The 25,928-nt window shown below is 37.5% G+C and overlaps 1 pseudogene; it reads right to left on the reverse strand.

Moving 5' to 3' along the window:
- Nucleotides 1-17,634: 17,634 nt before the first annotated feature.
- LOC137940702 (syntaxin-71-like) lies at nucleotides 17,635-18,144 on the reverse strand (annotated as a pseudogene).
- Between the last annotated feature and the right edge of the window lie 7,784 nt (nucleotides 18,145-25,928).

Below are 25,928 nucleotides of genomic sequence, written 5' to 3' on the forward strand. Positions count from 1 at the left end.
GAGGAGATTTTTTGAGCTCTGAGCATAACTGTGTTCTCTATTTTTGTGTTATATGAAACAAAATAGGTATATCTATTTACAGGCTATTTGTTTTGCACGAATTTAAAATGAATTGAAACAACAGCTCTCAGTTATAGTAAACTTGACTTTTAGTAGATAGAAATTCCAAATATTGATATATTTTCCTGTTTATCCAAGAATTTTGCTTCCACGAGAAGTCATAAGAGTCTGCTATGCGACAACTGCTTAGCTAAACTAGGATTCTAAAAATCTCCTTTAAACTAAGTTTGTCATAAATGAACTTTAGAAACCCACTTGGCTCAAGGTTTCCATTAAATACCTGAGCTAATCTCCTAATTAAACTGAGATAAGCATCTCTTAATTAGATTGAGTAGAGTCTTCTAATTAGATTGAGACATATCTTCTTCTAATTCTAGCAATTCTGCTTACTTTGTTACTTCGTTGACCTCCCTTCATCTAAGCATGTCATGCAAAACTTTATAGTAAGACTTTCTCAAAGTCATCTCATTTCTCATTGAGTTTACCAAATTCTGCATGTTATTTGGATGTTTTGCCTTTTTGGTTCAAACATTGGGACTTGTAGTGGTTGTACTATTTTCACTTGAAGCACTGGATGTGGAACTTGTCCTTCCCTTATCCTTTCCCTCCTACCAAATTCTTCCTTGTCATCACTTTTGTGTGAACCATCTTTGGATTTTTGAATTTGATAGAAAAGTGAGAAAATGAGGGTTTTCACTCGGATTTGTAGGATATGCCTCAAAAATAAAAAAGGAATGAGGGTAAAGGCTTTGAAACTCTAAGAGTGATTCGAAATGAAAAAATGAAGTGAAGATCCATTTAAAATTCTTCATTCTCATTTTGCACCACCAATGATCAATCATTCTATTTCGATTGATCGATCAATCGCTTAAGTTGATTGATCAATATGCAGAGGTATTGAAATATAATCTTTTGAACTCCACTTCACTCTTATGGCACGACTAGTATGGCATGTGTCTTTTAAGCTTATATTTGTCAACCTAAGTGGATCAAGGTGGGTTGCTCATGCCTAAATCTCCTAGAAGCTTTGAGAACTGATCAAATCCTAATGGCTTGGTGAAAATATTCATTAGCTGATTTTTAGTGGAAACAAAATCAATTCTAATTACCATGATTTGAACCAACTCTCTAATAAAGTGATGTTTGATCGAGAGGGGTGAACTAGGTTCTTACTTAGACTTCTAATGCTTACATTGTCACAATGGACTGAAATTTCTCTTTGCTCTAAGTCATAATCATCTACATGTTGTTTCATCCAAAGAAGTTGAACACAACAACTTCCACATGTAATGAATTCAGCTTCATTGGTAGATAGTGAAACTAAGTGTTATTTCTTGAAAAACCAAGAGAAATATAGTTCCAAGTAATTGGCAACTACCACTCGTACTCTTTTAATATTCTGCATCCGGCAAAATCGATATCGGAATAACCTACTAGATCAATGGCTAATGAGTTTGAGTACCAACGACCTAAGTTTGGTGTTCCAAGTAGATAATGGAAAATCCTTTTTCAAAGCCACTATGTGAGATTCTCAAGGGGCAAATTGAAATCTAGTACATACGCATACAAAAAACATTATATCTGGTCTATTGGCTAAAAGGTAGAGTAGAGAACCTATCATCTTTTTATAGAGTTTTTTTTATCTATGGACCTATCGAAGTTGTCTGAGTCATGTTTCAAGGACAAACTCAAAGGTGTGCTAATTGACCTAAGATTTTCAAAATCTCTTAAGCAATCTCTTAGTGTATTTGGGTAGATTCAAGAATGTGTCATTTTCGGTTTGCATTACCTGAAGTCCAAGAAAGAAATGTGTGTTCACCCATTAAACTCTTTTCAAACTTATTCTTAATTATACTAGCAAATTATTGACATTAAGAGGGGTTGCTAGAAGCAAATATAATATCATCCACATAGATTTGAATGATAATCAAGTTTTGATCATGGTTCTTTTTAAATAGAGTCTCATTCATGTTTCCTATCTTATAGCCATTTTCTCTAAGAATTTGCTTAGTCTTTCATCCATGCTCTAGGAGCTTGTTTTAACCCATATAATTCTATATGTAGTTTATATACATAGTCAAGCTTGCTCATGTCTTCAAAACCTTCATGTTGTTCAACATAAACTTCTTCTTGAATGTACCCATTCAGAAATGCACTCTTTACATCCATTTGGTGCAATTTGAATTTCATGTGACATGCATAGACTAAAAGAATTTGAATTGCCTCTAGTCTTGCCACAGGTGCTTAGGTGTCTTCGAAATCAATTCTTTCTTCTTGGTTATTCTTTGGCAACTAACGTAGCTTTGTTTCTCACTACTTGGTTTTATTCACTAGCTTTATTATTGAAGACCCATTTAGTCCTATGACTTGTTGATTTTGGGGTCTAGGTACTAGAGTCCAAACTTTATTTCTTTCAACTTGATTCAATTCCTCTTGCATTGCCATAATCCAAAATTCATTTTTTCATCTTTGACAAAGCTTTTGGGATCTATTTGAGAAACGAAGGCACTATTTGCCGTAGTTTCATGAGTTGCTCTTCTAGTTGCATTTCTTTGAGGGTCACTAATGATTTGTTCTAAGGGGTGATCAGCCATGAACCTATAGTTCTTTGGCTCCATAGGTGGCTCTTCTTAGTTATTTGGGTCATTTGGATTCTCTTCAAGATTTAGTCTTGAGGTTGAGATCTGGGGATGAATTGAAAGGGTTTCCTTCTTCATCATCAGAAATTGAAGTTGAGGTTGGATTTGGTGAATTAGATTCTTCAAATTCAACATGTACCGACTTCTCGACTCTCATCAATGTCTTTTTTTATAAAATCTATATGTTTTGCTATGAATTGAACAACCTAAGAAAATTCCTATATCAGCCCTAGATTCAAGTTTCCCTAATCTTTCCTTATAGTTCTTTCAATATGAACACTTTACATCCAAAGGTTCTAAAGAAGGTAATGTTAGGAAGGGTGCCCATGTACAACTCATAAGGAATTTTGTTGAGAAGGGGCCTAATACTTACGTGGTTTATGATGTAGCAAGTGGAGTTTACAACTTCGGCCCAAAATTTATGTGGCATGTTGTAAGCATGTAGCATAACTCTTGCCATCTCAATTAAAGTTCTACTCCTTGTCTCAACAATGCCATTTTGTTGAGTTCAAAGGAGCAGAGAATATATAGTCTATATCATGTTTTGAACAATATTCCTTGGAGAGTATTTTCAAATTCTCCTCCATGGTCACTCCTAATTTTGACAATGCTATAGCCTTGCTCCTTTTGAAGTTTTTTCACATAGTTTTGCAAAGGGCGAAAACACATCATCCTTGTGAGCTAGGAAATCTACCTCATGTAAACCAAGAATAGTCATCTACCACCACTAGGGTGGGATGCTTTTCATTTTGGTTGAAGCTTAGAGTTGGTCAAACTAAATCCATGTGGATTAGTTGAAGAGGTTGAGAATTTGAAACTATATTCTTGAATTTGAAAGAATTTTTGTGTTGTTTTCCAAGTTGGCAAACATCACATGGTCTCTCTGTCATAAATTTGGAGTAGTCCTCTCACTAGGTTTTTCTTTGCTATTTTGTTTTAGGATTCTATCCCCTAGTCCCTTATGTCAAAACCAAGATTCATCAATTTTTGCACCCAAATAGATGGCACTACTTGAGGGTAAATCAACTATGTTCACAACATAAAGGTTTTTATTTCTATGTCCCTCTAGAACTAGTTCATCGTTTTCATTTTTTTCTAAAAAATTGTCCTTTTCAAATAAGACTTTGTTTCCTTTGTCACAAAATTGACTAATGCCAAGTAAATCATGCATCAACTCTTCTACATAAAAAACATCGGATCTGAAAGAGGTTGAGGTACTGATTTTACCAATTCCTTTGAAGGCTCACTATTGTCTCCAAAAGTTACATGACCTCTTTAGGGTTGAGTTCTACAAACTTTTTATTATTGATCATGTGCCTCGAGCAATTGCTATCCAAAATCCAAACATTTTTTGGTACCTTGGCTCGGAGACAAACCTACATCACAAGAGATTTAACCCTTAAAGATTCATTTTAAGTTGGGTTCCTTTGGGATAACATTTGAAACACTAGGTTATTTGGGTAACCAAACTTGTTTGCCAAAAATTTTGTGGGTTACGACAACCCTTTTAGTTGTTTTGGGTACTGTTGGAAGATGAGCCCAAACCCACACGTCCAAATGTGTGGAAGATGGACTCAAGCCCACAGACCAAGGAGATGGCCCACAGACTGGTGGCATGATGGTAAATAAAGAGTCCATCTCATAAAGATGGCACTAATGTAATTAGTTTATAATTTTTGTCTCATCTTCACTCTTACTAGGGTGACGAGTATTCTTGTAATATTAGTATTTTTATATCTATAAATATAACTTAAGGGGGAGGGTTAGGAAAAATTCATTACCTAATTTTCCTCCTCTTTTCTCAAAATTCGTCACTTTTCCTCTTCTCCTCCTAAAACCTTCTCTCACAACTATTCTTCTTCTTCTCACCCCTTAATCCTCTTCTATTGTGATTATATATCATGAAATCCTAAGTTTCAACATGGTATCAGAGCAGGCAATGATATGAGAATTAAAATGAGAAGAATATAGAGAAACATATTTATAATAAAAGGAGGAAGAAGAAGAAAAATAAAAATAAAAAAGAGATGTTTCTCATTTTTCCTTCAGTGTTCTTTCCCAATTCATGTTTTTCATAGAATTTTTAACTCTCTTACCCTATTTTTTATATAGAAAATAATATACCATTGGAAAATATATTTGAGTCTAGTTTACAACTAAAAATAATCGTTGAAATCGAATTTTTCTAGAAAGAGAAATCATCATCTGAAGTAGCAAATATCAAGTGGCAAAAAAGTTTCACGCAGCAGTAGAAAGCTTCAACTGTTGAGTCGGTTTATGCCATAAAAAACAAGACTTTATATGGATAATTATATATCAAAATAAATATATGTATGTCTATTTTCATACCTATTCAACCAATTCTCATTTTGAGTTTTTTTTATATGTGTATATCAATCTCGGAAGAGTCAGTGGTCATGTTGGCCAAAGAAGAAAGAGTACTCAGTTCGGCCAGATTACAGTGTCTGAAATCTATCAAATTATTTATCTTAAAAAAATTATATTTTATGCAGATAAGTTATACTTGATTTAAATTTATTTAAGTCTAGTTTAAGGAGGAGAAAATTTTATGTCAATCTGATATATATTTAAGGAGATTCGCATTTGAAGAATCAAAGATCATGTTGGTATAATGTTGCATGTGAGGATCTGGATTTAAACTGAATTTTTTGCTGAAATTTTTTAGTTGGTGTTATTGATAAAAAATATCAAGAAAGTATCTCATCGTCTGCCCTTGGAAAGTTTTTATTTGTTAAATTACAATATTTGGAAAGAATATTCAGAAGATCATCTTATTTTCAGAAACTTTCCTTGATATATTTGTCAAAGATTGCCTTGCCTAAAGAATTCAAGAAAAAAAGTCAAGGAAAGGTGTCTTCTTTGATTGCTAAGTTGGCAAAAATTGAAAGAGGAAACTACCTTATTTAAAACATTTTTCTAGCCACAAATTTTGTGAGATTTTTTTGGTATTTTGAAAGATTATAAAGAAATGGATTTCATGTCTTTGCCTAAAAATTTAAGGCAAGAAAAGATTGAAATATTTGGCTTTTCTTGAGTTACTTGGCTTACAATGTCTAAGCTAGTGAAGTTATTGATAGTGCCTTCTTTTACTTGATCATACAAGAGGTGGATTAGCACTTGAGCTTGCAAAATATTTGTTGACTTCAAGCTAGGATCATTGACATTATCTCCCAGCTTAAGGTGGAGAATAGAAGGAGAAGTATGAAGGATGAGCACATTGGAGATTGTTTGATTTATTGATTATCAAAAAAGCACTTGGTTCAACTTATTATTGGCAGTCTGTTACTCGACTTGACTCACTCACTCATTGTCAAAGCTACTATATGTTATCTACTACCGGCTTGACTTTTGCTTGATTACTACCCTTGATTATTACTATGGATTATCCTCAGCTTATTACTTGGTGCATAGCTTCCTTATTCAAGGATGGACTTACTGCAGATTATCTTATATATCATTATTATGCTTAAGGACTTTTACTACCTACTAGTAATCCACTATTATATAACTGCCTATTTGGTACATGTTATTTTGGCCCAAGCCCATTTCAGCTGCTCCTATTATGTGTCTCTGATTGAGACATTATTATTGAAGGACTTCTCAGTTGTTGATTGTTCTCATCATTAATTATTCTGATGAAGAAGAAAGCACATGGTGGCTCCAGAATATCATCTTCTGGTGATTACACATTACCCCCCTTATTTGACAGTTTTACTCCTACCATTTGAGAGTCCGGTGCCCTGTGTTAGGACACCGAGATGGAGTGTATTACTACACTTCTAAGAAATTCCTATAGACACACTACCTATAGAGGATAGGAGTGTGTCCAACATCCAACGTGAGTCAAGTCTATCATTCACCCAAGAAGTGTTTTTTGAGCTACCCTAAGAAAGTGGGTAGACTCTATGCCCCATAGTAGGGCGACTTTTTCGCCTATGAAATTGAACAGAAAGTATTTTTGACTATGAACATTTTATTGGAGTATGGATCGATGTCTTATGGCTAGGAGTGATTTTATTCTTGCTTATATTATGCCAATTGATTGTCTTGTAAAAGAACAAAGAGACCACCAACTTGAGGGGGAGTGTTGGAAGATATGGTGGACTACTTTTTTATACAGGAAGATCCTATACACCATTTGCAACAAGTTTGGCATTCATGATGTTCACTCACCCCAACTTGAGGGGGAGTGTAGGAAGATGGGCTCAAGCCCACACGACCAAGGAAGGCCCACACGTCCAAATGTGTGGAAGATAGGCTCAAGCCCACAAACCAAGGAGAAGGCCTACACACTGGTGGCATAATGGTAAATAAAGAGACCATCTCATAAAGATGGCATTGATGTAATTAGTTTATAATTTATGTTTCTTATTCACTCTTACTGGGGTGAAGGGTATTCTTGTAATATTAGTACTTTTGATATCTTCAAATAGAACTTAAGGGGGACGGTTTGGAAAAGTCCATTACCCTAATCTTCCTCCTCTTTTCTCCAAATTCATCACTTTTCCTCTTCTCCTCCTAAAAACTTCTCTCCACGACTATTCTTCTTTTTCTCACAACTTAATCCTCTTATAATGTAATTATACATCACGGAATCCTAAGTTTCAATAGGTACCCAACGTTGTTTAAAGCCATTTGCATTCTTCATTGCAACAGTAGCATAGAATGTGAGGAATGGGAGTGAAATTCTTGATTTGTCTTTTCTTGTTCTTCCCAATTTTCTTCCTAGGTGTGGGTGTTTGTAATTTATCTTTGACTTTTTTTCTACATCTATGTTCTTCTTTTCAACAAAAAGTCCATCATAACATAGTTTGTCTATCAACCTACTTTGCCTTGAAGCATTGACAATATGGCTTTAACTTGTTTCCTTCAGGGCACTAAGCTCCTCTTTGAGCTTTGCGATCTCATGTCTATGAGCATTACATTTTTATTTGTACTTGTTCAAACTAGGAATTGACTTTTCTAACAGCAATTCAAGTTCATTTTCGTAGTCCGAATTACTTACCTCTCCGAAGTGGTAGACTCGTCATTATCTTCAATTGCCATGAGTCCAATATTGCTCTCTTCTTCCTCACAATGTCTTGACTCGTCTTCCATAGCATCCCAAGCTGAGATAAAGACTTTGCTTTAGGGATCTTTTCTTGAGGATGGGGTTCTTCGTTCAAAGTTTCGGCATTTGTTCCTTTTTATAACCTGGTTTACCGTACTCAAAACAAAATGTCAGATTTCTTAAATGATTTGTCATTTTGAGTTCTAGTATGGCCTTTTCTAAAGTTTTTTTTTCCTATACATTCTTTGTAAATGTTTTGTGATGAAACTCACCTCATCAAAGTTTTCTTCACTAGAAGCATTTTCAGCACTCACTTTGGCCTTTAGGGCAATGGTTTTTCTTTTGGGTTGTTCTTCCTTAACTACTTGAGGTTCCATCTCATATGTTATGATGATTCCAAGAAGCTCTTTCGAGCTCATAGTTTTAAAGACTGCAATCTCATGAGTGGTTGTCTTTCTCATGTCTTATGACTTTTGAAGAGCATTGAGAAACTTGTCATTTTGTTTATATAATGAAATATCATCTCCGAAGATATTCAAATCGTTAATAATATGAGTGAACCTAGAGTTCATCTCTACTATTGATTCTCCCATTGTCATTTTAAATTTATCATAGTTTGCTATCAACAAACTAATTTTGACTCTTGTGGTTCCTTCAAGTGGGACATCTAATTTTTCCCAAATTTCCTTTGTGATCTTACATGTGGAGATCGTATTAAACTCATTTACTCCTAAGGCACACAACAATAGGTTTATGGCCTTGGAGTTTGTTTAAGTTGATCCTTATCTTCTCTAGCCAGCTCTATAAAGTCCTTTGTTACTAGAAGGCCATTTCCTAATTTTTGAGGTTCAAATGACCCATTATTGGTCACATGCCATATGTCCCAATCCATGGATTGGAGGAAGAATTTTGTTCCTATCTTCCTATATCCATAATAGACACCATTGAATATGTTACAATGTTGGACCCACCATGGTGCTCGAGCTGGTGTGACCCACCATGAGGATGTGGGACACCAAGAAGAGTCCTCACCCAAGCAAGCACGAGTTAAGGAATGAAGAAGCACAAGAAAAAATGAGTTAGAAGTCTTGAAGATCAAGTGGGATCCACCAATATCTCACAAGCTGACAACCTTATCAAGATGAGCTAGAAGATCACGAGGGACCCACAAGGATAAGGCCACGAGCTGGCCTCCTCCCTTATATTCACGTGAATGAAGAAAGAGTTCTAGTTCAACTCATATTAGTCTTCTAGTAGATTGGTTTGAATAGACTTATCTTAGAGAGCTAGAGTTGCAATGTAATTAGGATTGAAAGGCTAATTGTATAAGGACTCTACCTCTTCCTATACTATAAATAGAGGTGTTGTAATTCTAAAAGTTACACATCTTCTTCTTGAGTTAATCTCTCTCTCTCTCTCTGTCTCTATCTCTTTGCTTGGCGCCACCTCTCTTTTCTCTTTTATTTTTTCTTCTCTCTACCCGAGAGCTCTTCTTCCTTTTTCTTCTTTTTTATTTCTTCTTTCTCTTGCTTGGAATTATGGAAAATGGATCTTAAATTCAACATGGTATCAGAACATTAAATTTAGGATCCCTCGTCAAAGGAATGCTTTAAAGAAGTGATGATCAACACCACTCAAAGAAGGATCTTTTGTGAAGGAAGAACACAAGCCGAGAGGTAAGTGTTCAATTTTTTTTTCATGTTACTACTTTTCGAATTTTAGAAGGTGATTTAAGGATGAGTATGTGAATGCTTTCATCTTATTATATTATGGATATGCATGCCTCTCTATCTAGAAGAAGCTATCAAAACAGTTTTGTCGGTTTGGATATTCTGTTAACCTAGACTAGTCCATGATCAGATTGTTGGAAAAAAAATTTCATGGGAACAAGAGTCCCCTGATATAGAAGATTATTATTGATTCTCTTATGAGTGGTATTAGAGAAAAAAAATCAGAATGATAATTTAGCATCAATGCTAAAATTCCCCATACATCGAGTTGTTTGAAGAGTACTACTTGGTGTTATTATTAGATTTTTCTTTTTGAAGAAGGGCCTATAATGGCTGAAGAGAATATGAATATCAAAAGTGATATAATGAGAAATACCACCATACCCTTACATGGGGTATCAAATTTTATGAGTTGGTCCACATTGGTTCGGAGGTTCCTTATAACAAAAGACCTACTTGGTCACCTCACCACCTAAGGACCACCTATTGATGAAGATGATATTTTTTATAACAAATGGTTGAAAATGATACTTTGGTGATTAGTTGGCTAATCAATAGCTTGGAAGAATATGTCTCCAACAATGTTATTCATCTTGACATTGCTAAACAAAGTTGGGAGACATGTACTACACTGTACTCTTGCCTGGATACTCTACATAGACCATATGACATTCTCGTAAGAATGTTGAATACTAAACAAGGAGAAAATATCCATGAGTACTTGGCCTGCTTTAGAGGCTTTCTTCAAGAGTGGAAGTTAGCTCAACCTCCGAGCATCTTATAGGTAACAAAAATTTATTACATTCTCTATCTCCGAGTCTTTCACATAAGTTTGTTACCATAGCTGACGGTTCTCAAACCAAAGTCCAAGGGTACCACTTTTGTCACACCATCACTTCCACTTACTGATATTCTTTTCGTTCCTACTTTCCCTTTGAATCTATTATCGGTTATTCAACTGACAAAATATCTTAATTGCTCTGTTACCTTCTCACCCACTTCATGTGTCTTTTAGGATCTTATAACGAAGCAGGTGATTGGTGGAGGCCATGAACAAGGGAGGTTTTACTACTTGGACGTGCCAAAAATGAATATGGTTTCCACTACTGAAAATGAGACACGGTTATTGCACAATCGGTTGGGACATCCATCTGCACAGTCTCTTCATTATATGTTTCCTTATCTTAAAGTAACGTCAGAATTTCATTGTGAGGTTTGTCAATTGAGTAAACATCAAAGAAATACATACTCCCCTCGTCCAAAAGTCAAAAGTGTTACTCTATTTTCATTAATTCATACTGATGTTTGGGGGCCCTTGAGTATCTCCAACATTTCTTAAGCAAAATACTTTATTACATTTATTGATGATTTCACTGGCACAACTTGGTTGTTTATATTTAAGGAGCGTTCTGAGATACTTTTTTTTAAGTCATTTCATGCTATGGTCCTCACACAATTTGGTCAAAAAATAAAAATTCTCACGTCTGATAATGCCAAAGAATATCTTTCCAAAGACCTTGACTCTTTTTGTCAAGAAAATGTCATTATCCATCAAATGTAATGTGCCTACACTCATCAACAAAATGGTGTAGCCAAACGGAAGAATCGTCATATTCTCGAGGTAGCTCGAGGTCTATTATATGTCATGAAAGTTTTACACTTTTATTGGCCTCACGCAGTCCTTACGGCTTGCTTTCTTATAAATCGTCTACCATCTACTGTTCTTGGTAATAAATCTCCTTACTCTAGATTATTACCAAATGATGATCCGTTTTCACTATCTTTGAAAGTCTTCGGATGTCAATGTTTTGTTCATATTTCATTTCCTAGACAGAGCAAATTTGATCCTAAATCTATCAAGTGTATCTTTTTTGGATACTCTTGCACACAAAAGGGTTATGTTTGTTATAGTCCTACTCTTCAATGTTTATTTGTGTCCAGGGATGTAAATTTTTTTTAAGACTCCTCATTTTATTCTGATAGTGCTCCTCCTGGTCTATCCTCAGTACCAGGTTCCCCTCGACCAGTTGTGCCACATGATACAAAGATTATTCAACCCCCAGAGCAAGTGGTAGACACCACACCTACCGAGTTAACAGATCCAACTGAGGTAAGTCCTTCATCACCAGTTATTTTTGGCCCTCAATATGATACTCGTCCTATTGCTATGAGGAAAGAGCCTAGATCATGCACTAGACCTTCTACTTCTCATTGCATTTCAAATTTTGTCTCATCATCGCCTCTCACCTTTATGTTGTCAGTTTCTTTCTTCTATTTCCTCCATATATGTTCCACAGTCCTATCAGGAGGCTCTACAACATCCAGGGTGGAAGGCAGCAATAAATGAAGAAATGCAGGCTCTTAATGACAATCATACATAGTCACTGGTTCCTCTTCCAACAAATAAAAAACTTGTTGGTTGCAAGTAGTTTTATACTGTCAAATACAATCCAGATGGGTCAATTGCACGACTGGTTGCCAAAGGTTATACTCAATGCTATAGAATTGATTATGAAGAAACTTTCTCTCTAGTGGCAAAAATGAACTCAGTACGTATATTATTATCTCTAGCGGCCAATTCATAATGTCCGATATATCAACTTGATGTAAAAAATGCATTTCTTAATGGTGGTATTAAAGAAGAAATTTACATGCAACAACCACCTGGTATGTGGTTGAGGGGGAGTCAGTATGTCGCCTAAAAAAATTTTTATATGGTCTAAAGCAGTCCCCTCGGGCATGGTTTGAGAAATTTAGTTAAGCCATCATACGGACCGGTTTTTATAGATGCTCTAGAGATCACTTAGTATTTATTGAAAATACACCAAGAGGTCAAGTGATTCTGGTTGTATATGTTGATGATATTATTTTAGCTGTGAGTGATTTTGAGGGCATCCAGAAAACAAAGGAGAAAATATGTGTTGAATTCAAGACGAAGGATCTTGGACTACTCAAATATTTTTTGGGTATTGAAGTATTACAATCTAGACATGGGATTGTGCTATCCCAAAGGAAGTATGCCCTTGATCTACTCGAGGAGACAGGAATAATGGGATGTTTTTGGAATATATGATGTAATTAGGGTGGCACTAATGTAATTAGTTTACGTTTTCTGTCTCTTCTTCACTCTTATTAGGGTAAAGGGTATACATGTGTTAGGATCTTCCCGAGCCATGGATCGAGTCACCCTTCTTTCCTCTCTTCCCTCCATATTCAATCTTGACGTTGGAAGAGGATTCTTGTTTCTAGAACGTGGAATGGTGGAATTCGAAATGGAATGCTTGAGCTTTGAAAGAAGCTCGACCTGGGCCTCTGAGGGAGAATCCGACCTGTTTAATTCTAATTTTTTCAATACTTTCATTCACCTTGACGTCCCCATAAATAGGGTTGAGGAAGGAAATACAAGTTAGACCCATGGGTTAACTGGTTCATGCCATATTACATCTAAACCAAACCAAACCAAATGGAATTACATTAAAAGGAAATTGACATAATTTAATTCCTACGCATGTTGATAACTCGTGATGCTATGGAGTCCATAACATCACCCCTCTCCTGGAGAAAGAGCTTGTCCTCAAACTCGAAATAGGGATAGAGGGCTCTGAAAGCTGCTAAGGGCTCCCATGTAGTGTCACTGGGGTCAGCATCAGCCCATTACACTAGTATCTCCCAATCGCCCTGAATGCGACGAGCCTGTACCACCTGTGTTGGAGTAGAAAGGACACATCCCTCATGTAGAGGGGGCAGAGGGGTATGCAGCAAGGGAGAGTCGCCCTGGAAGGCCTTAAGTTGGGAGACGTGAAACACATTGTGAATCCTTGCCTCTGGCGGAAGCTGCAAGCGGTAGGCAACTGTGCCAATGCAGTCCATCACCTGAAAGGGACCATAATACTTTGGAGAGAGCTTATGGCATTTGGAGGTTGTCAGTGACAGCTGCCTGTAATGTTGGAGATGCAACCATACATAATCTCCTGGAGAAAAGAATACTTCACGGTGCTTCTTATCATAATATAATTTCATAGTATTTTGGGCTTCTTGGAGATGAGTGTGCACCTCACTGTGCATGGTATCTCTTTCTGCTAACGCTTGGTCCAAAGTGACTACCTTGGATGCACCTGGTTCATACGATAAAAGTCGAGGCTGGTCTCTGCCATATACTGCCTTAAATGGAGTAGTTCCGAGTGCACTGTGGTAGGAGGTGTTGTAACAAAATTCAGCCCAGGCGAGCCATTTAACCCACCGTTTAGGTGAGTCCCCCACGAAACATCAAAGATACATCTCAATCGTTTGGTTGACGACCTTAGTCTGACTATCAGTCTGCGGATGGTAGGTGGAAGATAACGCTAACATTGTGCTTGCAGCTTGAATAGTTCTTTCCAAAATATACAGGTAAAGATGGAGTCTCTGTCACTAGTAATTGAGGTAGGCATCCCATGTAACCGGACAATATTATCTATAAAGAACTGAGCTACGTGAGCTGCAGTGTAAGGATGCGCCAGAGGGAGGAAATGGCCATACGTTGAGAAACGATCAACCACTACAAATATAACTAATTTGTCAGACGATGAGGGAAGGCCATCTATGAAGTCCATGGAAATATCTGACCAAACTTGTGATGGCAGCTGAAGTGGTTGGAGCAAACCTGCTGGACTTAATGATTCAGCTTTATTCCGTTGACAAATCTGACAATCCGCCACATAATTGGCTATACTGCGCTTCATAGCCCTCCAATAAAAATCCCGACTGATTTGGAAATATGTTTTTTGTCGGCCCTCATGTGTATTGTCATGGAACGAGGCTAGAATGTTGTGAATAAGTGGTGACGTGTGGTGCAGATAAATCCGGTTTTTGAAGAGGACAAGACGATCTTGAACCGTCCAATGTTTCTCCGATCTTCACTATTGAATCTCATGATATAATGCAATAAGTTCTGGATACGTTTGTGTCTCCTCCCGAATAGAATCCTATAAGAGAGCTCTGGGCTGGCTGATGGCATGTGATTGTGGCTCTGGAATGTCCTAGCGAGATAAAGCATCAGCCCCCACATTCAAGCTCCCAGGTTTATACTCCACGGTAAAGTTAAACCCCATCAGTTTACATAACCAGTGCTGCTGAGGTGAGGTAGTGAGGCGCTACTCAAGAAGATACTTGAGGCTGCAATGATTAGTGTGAATCAAAAATGGGCACCCCCAGAGATAAGGCCGCCGATGCTATATTGCTTTAGCTAAACCGATCAGTTCCCTCTCATAAGCTGCTAACTTGTGGTGGTGTTGGCCAAGCTGGCGGCTGAAATAAGCGATCGGGTGTCCTTGTTGGTGTAACACTGCACCAATACCACCCCCCGAAGTATCATATTCCACCACAAAGGACTCATCATAGTCCAGTAGCTGCAAAACCGGTGTGGATGATAATGCCTCTTTCAACTGTTGAAAGGAATGAGTCGTTGTCTCGGACTAGGTGAAGGCATTTTTCTTGAGTAGGTTGTTGAGCGGTGCTGCAATCTGGCCATAGTTGCGGATAAATTTCCTTTAATACCTAGCGAGGCCCAAAAATCCCCTTAACACTGTAATGGAGGTGGGAGGAGGCCAATCTATGACGGCCCGAATCTTACTTTGGTCAACCTTCACCCCTTCTGCTAAAATAACGTGGCCCAAGTATGCCACTTTGGAGGTGACCATAGAACATTTGGACTGATTTAAAACCAAATGATGTGAGCGGAGAAGAGTAAATACCTGGTGAAGGTGCTAAAGATGCTCTTCCCAATTGTTGCTATACACCAAAATATCATGAAAAGAATACCAAAACATATTTCCTCAAGAGAGAGGAAAATACCTCATTCATGAGGGCCTGGAATGTGGAAGGCACATTGGAGAGACCAAATGGCATCACTAGGAACTAGAAATGACTGTGGTGCGTGTGGAACGCTGTTTTCTCCACATCTAAAGGATGAACACGGATCTGATGATAGCCAGACTTCAAATCCAGTTGGTAAATATAGTAGCATCATGTAACTCATCTAGCAACTCGTCCACCACTGGGATGGGAAATTTGTCTTTAATAGTGTGAGTGTTGAGTTGCCTGTAATCCACACAAAACCTCCACGACTTATCATGCTTTCGGACCAGTAATATCGGGGAGGCGAAAGGAGACCTACTTGGGTGAATAATTTCGTTGTCGAGCATATTTTGGCACTGCCTTTCAATTCATCCTTCTGTAGGTGGGGGTAACGTTAAGGCCGCACCACCACAGGTTCAGTGCCCATTTTCCATCGGATGCAGTGATCACAGTGCCAAATAGGCGGAAGATCAATAGGTTCATGAAATATATCCTCGAAGTCTATAAGTAATTGAGATAACTTACAGTTGTTGGTGCTATGAACCTGAACTGCTTGAAGTGCTCAATACACTGGTGCCTGGTTGCCATGCAATGTGATCTGACATTGGTCCTCTGTGAAGGTCATGGTCAAAGCCTAAAAATCCCATAAAATAGGCCCCAAATGTTCAGCACCTAAGCCAATACTACCCAAAAGACCGGCCTGTCAAGAGCGAAAGAAATAGGTACTTAACCCAGGACCATAACATCTCACCCACCATCGCGAGGCCGATGCCCACGACGGTCGACACTAGAGACGGCCCACTTCTGATGACAGCCCTAAGGTGCGGGAACACACTCAGGTCACCCCATCCGCTTATAGTGATGGCCCATGGTGTGGGAACACACTCTGGTCACCCCTTCCGCTAGGTCGCCCTCTCTGCCTAGGGCTACACACCTTCATACGCCACTTGCAGCACACGGGAATCGAACCCGTGACGTAGTGCTAGCTCTGAAACCAAGATGTTAGGATCTTCCCGAGCCATGGATCGAGTCACCCTTCTTTCCTCTCTTCCCTCCATATTGAATCTTGATGCTAGAAGAGGATTCTTGTTTCTGGAACGTGGAATAGTGGAATTCGGAATGGAATGCTTGAGCTTTGAAGGAAGCTCGAACTGGACCTCAGAGGGAGAATCCGACCTAGACCTCTGAGGGAGAATCCAACCTGTTTAATTCTAATTTTCTCAATACTTACTTTCATTCACCTTGACGTCCCCATAAATAGGGTTGAGGACGGAAATACAAGTTAGACCCATGGGTCAACTGGTTCATGCCATATTACATCTAAACCAAACCAAACCAAATGGAATTACATTAAAAGAAAATTGACATAATTTAATTCCTACGCCTATTGATAACTCGTGATGCTATGGAGTCCTTAACAACATGTAATATTGGTAGTTATGATAACTAAAAATATACCTTATGGGGGAGGGTTTGGATCAAGTCCATTAACTTTTATTCATTTGTTTTCTATCAATGTCTTTTTCTCCACGACCTAAACCATGGAGTCCTGAAAATCAACATGGTATCAGAGCTTTGATTTTCAGGACTTACATCTATGGTGTTCTAAAAAAAAAAACCATTTTTATTTTTTCCTTCTTTGCTCATATTACTAATTTTTTTTCATTGTTACTAGAACTACGTTTCTTCTAATGCGTATTTTTGGTAACATCTGCAAGCAATTCAATAAAAAAATTTGTTCTGATCATTTGGCATCATTGTTCTTCCACTGACTAGAGTTTATCATTGATCAGAAAGTTTCCTTTGTTGTTATTTCGTTGCTGTTTTTTTAGGATATCACAGCTAGTTTTACTTGCTTCTCCATGGTATTACGGTTGATAATCTTGCAGATGAGAAGTTGCTAGTTCATCTCAGTTTATTCATCTTCTCTTGTTTCTTGTTCCTGTTAATTTCAGGAGTTACTTGAGGGAATATTTGCATTGACGAGATGGGAATTTGCTGCTGCTTATTATCTTCTCATGCTCGTCTCTTTGCTAAGCATATCTGCTCTTGGTTGACAGAATATGGTGGCTTGATCCATCAGTATATCGGCTGAATTTGCACGGCTTTTTGCTGGAAATATTTCACGTTGCTATAAATCGGGAAAACATGTTGTTGTTATTCTGGATATTATTGTGGAAAGTCATAAATTAAAGCTTCTACTGCGTTGTTCGGTTTCTATTCTGGTTTTTGGCTCTATTCAGGACCGGAGAAGATGACTTTGTTGTGACACTACAGAGTCATGTTTCTGTTCATTGGATTATTTACTCCATCTGAATTTGTTTGACTTTTCCATTTGTTGATAGAATTTGTCATCAAACCTTCCATCTGAATTTGAGTCAAACTCTGTGCGAGAACCAGAAGCAGCCCAGCCACTAGTTTTCTTGGTTCCACTAGAAGTGCCATCTGGTATGGACTAAATCCTCTCAGGCAAAGCAAGAACCAAATCATTACGAGGAGCTAGTTCATCTCCAGAAATCCCTTTAACCTTTTTAACCGCCAATCTCTAAAATTTTGAAACCTCCTCCAATAATCGAGCCTTCGTACGTCAAATCTCAGCATTAATAGCTACAGTAGACGCCCATTTTTTGTCCACCGCAGCAGTCTCCGCTTTTTGGAGAGCTGCTTCAATGTCCGCTTCCACGGAACCGTAGACACAAGCAAATGCATCGTTGCCTGCGATGTTAAGTTGTCTCTGCTTGTCGACATCATACTTCTTGTACTTCTAGCAGATCGAGTCAACGCGAGTGAGAATAACGATCACACTCATCTTGAAGTGTTAAAACACTAATAGCACTGCACCTCCAAAAGCAATAGAAGAAACCGGAAACCTGATTGCCAGTCCTCGATTCTGAAGCCACGAGAGTTTCCGTCGAGTCCTTTCCAGCGTCGACGAGGGGGAGAAGAATCACCTTCCAAGTTGTTCGGCGTCGTGGGGGGAGAAGGAGACGCTTCCCGATTTTGCCGATTTTGCTGTTGCAGATGATATCGAGAAATTCTCCTATCATTAAGGAACTTGTTGGTGATTCCAGACCTGCACACTTATCTTCAGATCACTGCATTCCGTTTGTTAGAATTTGAAGCCGCTGTGTTCGGCGCCGAGAAGAGGAAGATGAAGCCACTGTTCATACATTTTTCCTAAATTAGGAAAAAATTAATTTGGTGTCGATTCAGCGCCTGACGTAACCCAGACCGGGCGAGAAAACCCAACAAACCGAGGGCAGTTACTGGTTCTGTTCCTGACCGAGTCAACTTGGACCTAGTCAACCCGGTTCGGGTCAAGTTAGTGAGTCAACTCAGTCATGGCCACTTATGTTTTCTACCTCGGTATACGTATCTAGACCAAAGCTAATACATATTTCTACCATGACTCGAATATATTGTCTATTATTTAACTCGGTTCAACTCGGTTCTCGGTCTCCAGCTGAATTATTATCTTTGATTTCTACTCGGATTTGGTGCAACTTCCTTCTTTATTGATGGACTCGTTGCGGACTATTTCATGTGTCCTTATTATTCTTAAGGACCTCTATTATTAATCGGTTATCTGCTCCTATAAAATTGCACACATGGTGCATGTTATTTTGGCATTGACCCATTTCCATTGCGGCTATTATGTGTTTTGATTGAGACATTATATTACTTACCAGTTATCCGCTACTCTACAACTACACATATGGTGCATGTTATCTGGGCATTGGCCCATTTTCGTTGCTGCTCTTGTGTCTCTTTGATTGAGACATTATTTCTAAAGAAGAACTCCTCGTTTTTGGCCTTGGGTTCATTATTTCCTGACTGTTGTTGGCATTGGTTCGTTTGATGCAAATTTTGAATTTCTTAGAAAAATAAATCACATGGTGGCCTTAGCATCGTATTTTCTCTTTACCCATTACCCATTATCCTTTGGCAGTCTTTCTCCTATCATCCTTTATTTGACTCTTACTTACCCTTATTGGCCAACCCGCATTGCTTTGGTTGTCCCTTTATTCATATGGGTGTTTTAAGTCCATTGAGACTTTTTATTGGTACCCATGAGTCTTTTATCATCGTCTTGTGAATGACAGGCATTATCCACTTTAGTGATTATTGTCACTATATTCGTTCAAAATCCTTCGAATTTGGTTTCAACTTATGTTTTATCACCCATATTTACCTTTTGAGAGTTTGTGTCCAGTTTAGTACTTATCCTTGGGACACAGTGATGGAGGAGATTATTATTACAGTTATATTATTTGGTTCAAGCTGGGATCACTACTATTACCTCCTAGCTTAAGGGGAGTGTTGGAATATATGATGTAATTAGGGTGGCACTGATGTAATTAGTTTACGTTTTCTGTCTCTTCTTCACTCTTATTAGGGTGAAGGGTATACTTGTAATATTGGCAGTTATGATATCTATAAATATACCTTATGGGGGAGGGTTTGGATCAAGTCCATAACCTTTTATTCCTCTGTTTTCTTTCAATGTGTTTTTCTCCATGACCTAAACCATGGAGTCCTGAAAATCAACAAATGCAAACCTGCAGACACTGCTACGGATTCAAATACAAAATTATGTGGAGGCGCGGGAGAAGATGTAAATATTGGAAAATATCAAAGACTAGTGGGATGACTTATTTACCTGTGTGTAACAAGGCCGGATATTTCATAAGCCATAAGTGTGGTAAGTCAATACATGCACAAGCCACAACTTAGTCATTGGCAAGCACTTGAAAGAGTACTACGAAATCTTAAAGGAGCTCCAAGAATAGGGTTTCTCTATAAAAATCATGGTCACTTCAACATCAAAGGATTCTCAGATGCAGACTGGGCCGGATCCCCGGATGATAGGAAATCTACTTCAGGATTTTGTTCAATGGTTGAGGGGAATTTGGTAATATGGAAAAGCAAGAAGCAAAATATAGTAGCATGATCTAGTGCATAAGCAGAATACAGAGCCATGGCACATACTGTTAGTAAACTCATATGGATTAGATCTCTTCTCACTGAAATGGGATTCTACAAAGAAGCTCTGATAGATCTATATTGTGACAATCAAGCAGCAATACACATTACATCGAATCTAGTCTTCCATAAAAGAACAAATCATATTGAAGTGGACTGCCATTCTATGCAAGAAAAGTTCCAAGCAGGTTTCTTATCTTTGAAGCATATATCATCACAAAGTCAAGTTGATAATATTTTCACCAAGCCGGTCACTCACAAGATTATGTCTACCATATGCAGCAAGTTGGGCATTTATGATGTCTTCTCACCCCTAGCTTGAGGGGGAGTGTTACAATGTGGGACCCACCAAGGTATTCGAGCTGGTGGGACCCACCATGAGGACGTGGCATACCAAGAAGAGTCATCACCCAAGCAAGCACGAGTTAAGACATTAGGAAGCACAAGCTGAAATGAGTCAGAAGTCTTGAAGATTAAGTGGGACCCACAAATATCTCACAAACTGGCAACCTTATCAAGATGAGCTGGAAGATCATGAAGGACCCACAAGGATAAGGCCATGAGCTGGCCTCCTCCCTTATATTCACATGAATGAAGAAAGAGTTCTAGTTCAACTCATATTAGTCTTCTAGTAGATTGGTTTGAATAGAGTATCTTAGAGAGTTAGAGTTGGAATGTAATTAGGATTGAAAGGCTAATTGTGTAAGGACTCTACCTCTTCCTCTACTATAAATAGAGGTGTTATAATTCAGATTTAATAAAGTTACACATCTTCTTCTTGAGTTATCTTTATCTCTCTCTCTCTCTCTCTTTGTTTGGCGCCACCTCTCTTTTCTCTTTTATTTTTTCTTCTCTCTACCTGAGAGCTCTTCTTCCCTTTTCTTTTTTTTTCTTTCTTCTTTCTCTTGCTCGGAATTATGGAAAAGGGATCCTAAATTCAACAGAATAACGGGGGATCGTAGGTCGATTGTCCTTTGGAAAGAAATAATTTATCTTTAGATGTCATTTAATCAATTTTCAAAAATAGATAGATTTTGATTCAAATTAAATTTTTTGCCTGCTCTGATACCAATTATTGGCCCAGGTGGCTTCTCAAGAGGGGGTGAATTGAGAATTATAATTTAAAATTTTCTTAAGGTGTGGGAAGTAATATCATGCAAACATGCAATTTCAATTGTAAAGCATTCACACACCCCAAAAGATCACACAAGATGTTTTGTTATTGATGTTTCCCTATTGGTATTCATTGTCAAGAACCTGTACTGGGGAAATTCCATTAATCTAGCTCGATTAGTTGGAATTTACATCAAAGAGATTTTGTCCCTCTTTAAGCCAAGTGTAGCTCAAATACTCATTTGAAATATTCTCCCCAAGAGATTGGATAGATTCTAGCCCTAGCCATGCCCTTTATATCTAGATTCAAATAGATTCTAGTTCTCTTTAAGCCACATGTACACAAATACATGATAATAATCTCTCCAAGAGATTGGCTAGTTTCTAGCTCTAGCTAGGCCATTTCTATCTAGATTCAAATAGGTTATAGATGAACCTTTCTCAAAACAAATATAAAATAAAGGATAAAAACTTACACCCTTTATCAATTGGAGAGAATTTTATCCATGAGAAATCCAAGCTTCCAGTTTTGTAGCATAATGAGCATGATGTATCTTGGCTAATGCATATGCAATGGAGAAGATTTAGAGAAGAGGAAAGAATTTTCTAGAGTATAGAGTCACTCTTTCTCCCAAAAGCACTTGAGGAGGATTTTGTAGGAGTTGAGAACAAAAGCTTATGAATGTACCAATAAATGCACATTAACTTGTCAATGGGAGGTTTGGTGGGGTAATTGCAAGTTCCCCACGCAAAAATAGTCCTTTTTTCCCATTTTCAAAAAGTTAGAGTTTACATTGATCGATCATTGTAAAGTTATTCATCAATCAATCGAGTGAAACGACTATTTTTTTTAATCAAAATGTGTCTTATTGATTGATGCTATGACGATCAATATCTTCTCATTGATTGTAACAATTTATGTTGATCAATCAATCGGAATTCCCTTTGGTAATGCATTACAAGTATGATCAATTCATGAACTTCCTATGATCGATCATGCTTTATATCCTTGACTGGAAAAATTTTGTATGATCAATCAATCAACATGAATTTGCTTTGCCTAGACATTATTTATCAATCAATCAAAATGGGATGATCGACCATGCTTTTAGTTCCGGTTTATCAATCAGTCATGTTTTGGATGATCAATCAATCAACATAGGTCAATTGATCATGTTTTATAATTTTGGCATGTGCAGTTCTGGTTAACTGATCATTAGCTGATATTGATCGATTATTCCAGTGCCAGTTCATCTAATATACTTTTAAAGCATGGGAATGAATGATCTGATGTGTTTCTAACATGATTGAAATGTGTATATGATAGTTTGAAACAAGTTTGAATGCATGCTATGTCATAAAGCTCCAAGTTTACTTTGTACCTCAAATTGGAAGAAGTGAACATATCTCTTTTACATAGATTGAGTTTTGACATTTTTCAATAAATCCTAAAACTCTAGTCTTCAATTTTTCTTCATCTTCTAAGGGTGCTTTTTCAAGAGTCCTTGACTTTTCATGATGCTTGCGATATTTGGGAAGCTTCTTCTGTTTTGATGCTTTAGACCTTGAAATGAATTTCTCATGAAGGAAAAATATTTGAAATACTAGCTCTTTTAAGTTTTGTCAGGATCAAAATCAAGAAGGGAGTCAACAAGGCCAACAAGAGAGAGAGTGAGAGAGAGAGAGAGAGGAAAAAAAAAGAAAATGAAAGGAAAGAAGAAAACAAGGCCAAGTAAAAAGAACATTTGATTACTAGATGCAAAGAAAGAAAATAGTGAAGAAGAACAATAAAAAACGGAAAAGAAGGAAAAAAAATGTCATTCGTTCGAAAGACCCTTGTAAGCTAGTAGGAAAGATGGGATGAGAGCTCATGCTAGTTAGTTCGGCTGAATGTTTCCTACAAATATCCCAACAAGAGTTAATGCATGTAAACCGACCAATATCAAGGTTATCAAATATCAAAGACAAAAAAAGTTTCTATTGGAAATAGTGCACCAGAACAACTAGATGAAGAAGGCACATGAATAGATGAGGTCATCGGGTCAGGTTTCATGGGAACTTGACCAGAAAACCCTAGGTTCAGGTTTCATCCCATGAGTCAGTAATTGAAACAACAAACCCGACATCAACCCGATCGCCATCCCTGTAAACCCGAGTTAAACCATATTCAGGTTTCAAGAAACTCGTCCCTAACCCAACCCATGCCCACCCCTATGCACAATGGACTAAAGAAGAAAGGGCAACAAAGGAAGTCGATTGGATGAGTGGAGACAAAAATGTCTCTATCAAGATTTGGTCACCTAAACGATTGGATGATTAACTTAAATGAAGCTAAACAAGAAGGAGGTATCCAATGAGACCAATTTACCAAGTTAGAGTTGACCGCATGATGCCTTCTGGAAAAGTTGGAAAATGAGATTAAAGACTTCAATTTGACCAAGAAAGGTCTCCAAATTTTATAACTGGCCTATGTGATTAGCAACTCATAAGGAAAAATTGATTATTTTTTCATAAATTTTAATAGATATTTTTTGAGATTTCAAAACGGAAAAATGTCCCTTTCTAAAGTCAATAATTTGAAATTTAAACATTTCAAAGCTTGTTTATTTCATGTTAAAATAAAAACTTAGATATTGAATTTGCAATTTGCAAACCCAACAAGTAAAGAAATAAGTACTTCTTGCTTACTTTAAAATTATTCGTGTAGAAAAGCAAGTATGAAAAAGCTTTACATGATTCTCATTGGAAGAAGTCTCATAGAGCAATAATTAATAATATAGCAAAATCTCATAGGAGACTCGTGAGAGAACTTCTCACAAAAGTGTTTCAGTATGAAGAGTTTTAGTTCTGCTAGTATTCTATTCTTGTTCTTGTATTTAATTAATCTAGTACTTACCTTAAAGTTTTTGACTTTGGGTTTAATTGGGATATGGGTAGTTTAATTGTGATAAGAGTGTACTTGTTTCCTCTATTATAAATAGAGTTTCATTATACTTAGTTATAATCAAGCCAATAAATTATTTCTCTTTTCCAAAATTTCTATATGGTTTCAGAGCGGGTTCTGTTAGTTAACTAGGTCAACCCAAAGAGATAATATAATTTTTTTCTTATCTATCGTCTCTATTAGTTTAGGTTTGTATTCTTCTTTTTCTTCCTCATTGATTTTTCTATATCAATACCAATTTTCCCATAACAGTCTTACCTCTATAATACTATTTTAATAAAAAAATTTATATATTGATGGGAAGGAGTTTGAGTCTATTTTCAAAAATAAAATGAATTTTTTCAATCAAAGTTTTCTAAAAAGAGTAATCGACATCTGAAGCAGTAAAGGTCAAGCATCGGAAAATATTTGAGAGATAGTAGGATGCATTATTTTGTAGGCATTTTATGCTAGAAATAATAATATTTATATGTATAGAAACACCTCTAAAGAAATATGTTTGAGTCTAGTTTCTTTTAAAACAAGTCGTTGGTGATTCTGAGCTATATTTTGGGAGATATCTATATTTGAAGTAACTAAGCATGGTTTTGTCAAAAATGTCAACAATGATTCCCGATGGTGAAGCAATAACACTGAGTAACTACGGCCAGAGTGTATGCTTTGGTTTCTCGGGTGAGAAGACGACATCCGTCGGACAGAGGCTACCAGTACAGCGAGAACTCTCAGCTCTTACGACGGTGGACGAAATCACCACCTCCTCACAGGACTGACGGAACAGTCCAGACGGAGAGCGTCACGCTCTCTTGACTCTCGGCAATGAGGACGGCGCAGGAGAAGATGAACAGTCTCTGAAAATTCTCTAGTGCTTCCTCCCTCTCTTCATTAGCTATTTAAGCTTAGGTTTAGATATTATTACAAACTGGCCCATGGGCCCAATACAATGCCTACTCTAAATATCCAATTTTACATAATTCAAATTGTACAACAATTATAATAAAAAATTCTATCTAAATTACAATGCAAGAAATCGTAACATCCCCCCTCAAATTGATGTTGGTGAGTTGACCAGCAACAATTTGCCAACCAAAAAATTATGCTGTGGTTGAGACAATGACATCAGCCACTTGAAGTTCCGAAGAAATGTACAGAAGAGATATTACCTGATGCTCCAAAGTGTCTCGGATAGAGTAACAATCAACCTCAATGTGTTTGGTGCGTTCATGGAAAATAGGATTGGCCACAATCTGAATTGCACTCGTATTATCCACATGAAGGGGTGTAGGGGAGGTCTGAGAAAACTGGAGCTCAACAAGAAAAACCGCAGAGCCAAATAACTTCAAAGCACACCATAGACATGGCGCAATACTCGGCTTCGGTAGATGATTTGGACACCCAACCCTGTTTCTTACATTTCCAAGAAATCAATGCATCCCCTAAAAACATACACCAGCCTGTAGTAGAGTGATGGGTATTGGGGCACCCTGCCCAATCAGCGTCACTGTATGCAACCAGTCAAAGCTCAGAGCCGGTAAGAAAGAATAATCCACGAGCAG

Source organism: Aristolochia californica, unplaced genomic scaffold (genome assembly GCF_029961685.1).
Source record: "Aristolochia californica isolate CCGP_79_NKW_82.1479 unplaced genomic scaffold, dmAriCali1.0.hap1 SCAF_9, whole genome shotgun sequence".
In the NCBI taxonomy this organism is placed as follows: Eukaryota; Viridiplantae; Streptophyta; class Magnoliopsida; order Piperales; family Aristolochiaceae; genus Aristolochia; species Aristolochia californica.